Below are 5,000 nucleotides of genomic sequence, written 5' to 3' on the forward strand. Positions count from 1 at the left end.
GATATCAGAAATGTAAAAAAAATGGGGGGTCACTGACTTCGTTTTGGAGAGAACTTGCCCGGAAGAACACCCTAGATCTGAAAAAATCACTCAGTAACAGAAGCATAGGACCGAAAATTATATTTTAATGCTATCAAATGCGAACCAAGCAAGATACAGATTTTGTTAGCTTGCCTTATGCAAAACAATTATTGATGTAAAAGTAAATAAATATGGACACACAGTTTTTAAGAAGAGCAGAAGGAAGTTTCAGGACGGTCGATCGAGAATAAAATATTTTGCCATTGGTAACAAAATTTACGACATGAAAACAACATTAACTTTGAACCACGAATATAAATAGTTACCGTCAGCGAAAAACATTTTGGGAGATTTTAGTTGTTTTGTTGTAAGTGTACTTTTGGCTGCACCGAGTAAATCGCACATCGAATTCAGCGGGCGCAGTGATCAAGTTACCGCGGCATGTTTACTCGCGAAACAGTGAAGCATCTGTGTTAAATGATGCTTAGATACCGGGTTTTTGTTTTTGTTAGTTTTCTTTTTCTTTCAATTGTTATAAATTTTGACAAGAAATGTGCGAATTCAGCACAAAGATCACAATCGCCCAACTCTCAGAGGTTGACCATTGTTTCTGGAAAATCAAAAATTTACTCTCCAAGACAAGGTTATTTATCACCAGGTAATTCCATCGTTTTGTTAATAGCAGCTACTTTATTATTCACCAGCGTCACAATCTTTTGCCGATTTTGGGGGTCATTTTGTTGAAACTCAAGCACGCTTCCAACAGACCTGTTTATTTCGTGACTTATGCGTTACCACAAAAATTCTCCCCGTATCACATTTCAAACATGTATGCAAATTTGCACCCTGCGAGCATAGCCTCCTTTTGACTTTTTCTTTACTGAGGAGGAGAAAAGTAGACTCTGCCCGAATCGCATCAACTCTTTGAAGCTGCCGCAGTCCGAACTTCTGGACTAGTCAATCTTGTTTTCTCTTGTCAAACCGGTTTTTCCAGTGCGAGCGTCCGTTTAGTGGCAAAACCGATGGTTATAATTGAGCCCGCTGTACCATGAAAAACCAAGATGGCGGCGTTATCTGGCATATTAGGCTTGGGTTCGAGACTGTATCCTGGCAACATGCAGCGCATATTCAATAAAGATCTTACGCGATTTATGCAGACGTTCCATTCTTGAGCTCCATATGGGTATATTTTCTTTAAAGATGTACTAAAACGCCATTCGCGTTACAATGACTTCTGACGCCATTACAGGTTAATTGTGCAGAGCAAGCTACGCATTACCCCAGCCCCCTCAAACCTAACAAAATACTCACAGAAGACTCTATGCACAAAGACATCACTTAGCATGCAGGGGAGTGACAGGCAAGACTTTTCCCGACACGGAAAATAACAAAACTAGACCCTCCGTGAGGGTACACTGGGTTGCCTGTGGTATGTGCACCGTTCCAGACAATGTTTTTCAAGTTGGGGGGTCATTAAGAAGTCATACCAGACGAGGCCCTTTGGCTCACAGGTCCTCACACGTTCGTACGACGAAACAGATCTGTCCTTCCGTAACATGTAGCGCTAACAGTGCACGATATTGTTTTGGTATTGTCTATCACTGTAGTGCCATGGTAGAAGTCTTGAGTAAATAGTCTGAGAAGACATGTGGTTACTAGCAAAGTACTGAACCCAGAAAGATTGAAGAAAATAAATGGGAAGTGAGAAACATTGGCTTCTGGGCTGACATGTTGATAAACTTCTTTTCACCACAAGTTTAAGCGTGCCCTCTGAGCATCTGACATTTACCCCTTTGTAAAACAGAAGCATTGGACCGAAAATACTATTAACGCTAACAAATGCGAACTCAGCAAACTACAGATTTTGTTAGCTTGCTTTATGCAAAAACAAATATTGATGCAAAAGTAAATAAATATTGATACACAGTTTTTAGAAAGAGCAGAAGGAAGTTTCCAGGACGGTCGCTCGAGAATAACATATTTACAACATGAAAACAACATTAATTTTGAACCGTCAATATAGAATATAAACAGTTACGATCAGCGACAAAGATTTTGGGAGATTTTTGCTACCTTCAAAATGTTATTGTACGTTTTGGCTGCACAAATAAATCGCAAATCGAAAGTGACATCGCCGGAATTCAGCGGGCGCCGTGATTAAGTTACCGCGGCATGTTTACTTGCCAAACAGTGAAGCATCTGTGTCAAGTGATGGCAAGATACCGGGTTTTAGTAAGTTTCTTTTTCTGTCAAGTGTTAAAGAGTTTGACAATAAATGAGCGAATTCAAAACAAAGATCACAATCGCCCACCATTGTTTCTGCAAAGTCAAAAATTTACTCTGCAAGACGAGGTTATTTATCACCAGGTAATTCCATCATTTTGGAAATAGCAGCTACTTTATTATTCACCGGCGTCACAATTTTTTGCTGATTTTGGGGCTCATTTTGTTGAAACTCAAGCACGCTTCCAACAGACCTGTTTATTTTCATGAAACCTTTTCTGCTTACACAGCAATACTAAAAATATCCTCCCGTATCACGTTTCAACCTTAAGCTCGAAAATTCAATACACAACATGATATTATAATTCACAAAGGCAGAAAATATCACAGAATCCTTTTCCAGCGAAACATTTTATTGAAACAAACAACATAAGATGCACTAAAACGCCATTCGCGTTGCAATGACTTTCCATTGCTGGTTAACGAGAATAACAAACTCACGAGGCAGAATATATATTTATATTTAATTAAGTTAGCACAACAGAAAAACTCTAACCTCATTTTGACACGAAAATGCTTTACTATTGCCATAAAAACTATCCAGTTAAGCTCGCATATTATAAAACATGATGAATTCATAAAGGCCACCTTTTCCAGCAAAAATTTTTTTGAAACAAACAACATATTTGCTCTTAGAGGCGAAAACCTCTTCCTATTTCATTGCGTGCGTGAAGACAAGAAACTCAATCGTGTCAAATTACCATTACTTCAGGTTCAAACCCTTTCCTGAAGGAAAGGAAAGGAAAGGAACTTTATTTAAGTGTCTAGTCGTTCTAGCGCTGGAGCGCTATAGCTAATTGGGGACACTGTAAACTGAAATTAACAATGAAAGTAAATCAAGTCAAATGTTGGTTTTTGAGGAGAGGGAAAACCGGAGTACCCGGAGAAAACCTCTCGGTGCAGAGTAGAGAACCAACAAACTCAACCCACATATGACGCCGAGTCCGGGAATCGGACCGGGCCACATTGGTGGGAGGCGAGTCCTCTCACCACTGCGCCATTCCTGCACCCCTATGAAGAACATTTTCCTTGAATAACAAGAAAATGTTTTACTATTGCCATAAAAACTATCCAGCACACATATCATAAAACGTGATGAATTCATAAAGGCCACCTTTTCCAGCGAACAATTTTTTGAAACAAACAACATATTTGCTATTAGAGGCAAAAACCCCTTCCTATTTCATTACGTGCATGAAGAGAAGAAACTCAATCGTGTCAAATATGCGCAATATTACAACAAACTAAAATTTCAGGATCAAACCGTTTCCCTGAAGAACCTTTTCCTTGAATAATGAAGCACAAAATAGACGACAAGCTTTCTTTCAAATAATTCTTGGCTGTCACATTTCCAATTTTTTTTTACCTGAAGACTGTGCAGAGTTGATCACAGATCCACTTAAGGTGTTCGATTCGTTCTCTGTCTTTGTTGAACCCATAAGTTACCAGAGAATTTTCCATTTGGTTTCAGTGTTCTACATAACAGCACACTTGGTAAATATTCTTTTAGAAATGCAGCTCACTTTGATTTCTGCTCGACGGGGAACAGATTGTTGTGGAAGTCCATTACTCGTCGCTTTTGAGATTCCAGGTGTTGGTTTTCACCGCCTGCCTAGTTTATCATGAACTGACTTTCCATTATTGAGCTCCATAAGGGTATATTTTGTTTAAGGATCCACTAAAATGCCATTCGCGTTACATGACTTTCGACGCCATTGCAGGCTACAATAGGTTAATGATTCTACTGTGTTCACCAGAGAAATCTACGCAGTTCCACTACCCTCTCGATGCTAAGAAAATACGCTCAGAAGGCTCTATGCACAAAGACACCACTTATCAGGGGAGTGACAGGCAAGACTTTTACCGACACGGAAAAAAAAAGAAAAAAAAGAAATAGGAAATCTACCCATTTTCCGACTGGGATTGCCATACGGCAACCCAGTAAAAACCCCACGAAATTAAACACAGATTCCGACTGGGTTTGCCATACTGGCAACCCAGTAATTAGCAGCAAGAACTCTCTCCCACTCGTTTGGTCTTAATTCAGGATGTGAAGGGAGGTGGTCGGCTGTGTTGAGGAGTCAAGATATTTGTGGGTGTGAGCTGCCTTCCTGTGGACATCGCTTAATACTGTAACCTGCGAGTCCAGAAAAGGCTTTTCAGTGTGGCAGGTACGCTCTATTGTGAACTGGATGTTAACGTCAATAGAGTTCAAATGCAGATGGAAAAGCTCTGAATCCGTTTTCTTCAAACATACGTTGGAGTCGTCAACATACCTTTGCCACCAGCGAGGAACAACTTTACAGGTGGACAAGGCTCGTTCCTCTGTGTTGGACGTGACAAGATCTGCAATAACGGCACTGACTGGTGACCCCATGGCTCAACCGAAAAGTTGCTGATAGTGCATGAATGAATGAATGAATGAAACTTTATTTAAGCACAGGCAATTGATCATCTATTTACAGAAACAACAACCCTAACCCTATAAACTACACCATATTAAAAAGCTGCTTTCCGTGAATGCCGTGCCTTATAGAGCTTTCCTGATTTCGCGTTTGAACGACCTGAGGGATTCCTCGCACCTAGCCTCATAAGGAAGGCGATTCCACAGGGTGGCGCCACTATAACTAAAACTATTTTTGAAATAATTTGTGCGTGGCAATCTAACGTTAAGTTTATTCTCGGAGTCCCTCAAA

Source organism: Montipora capricornis, chromosome 6 (genome assembly GCF_036669925.1).
Source record: "Montipora capricornis isolate CH-2021 chromosome 6, ASM3666992v2, whole genome shotgun sequence".
Taxonomy (NCBI): domain Eukaryota; kingdom Metazoa; phylum Cnidaria; class Anthozoa; order Scleractinia; family Acroporidae; genus Montipora; species Montipora capricornis.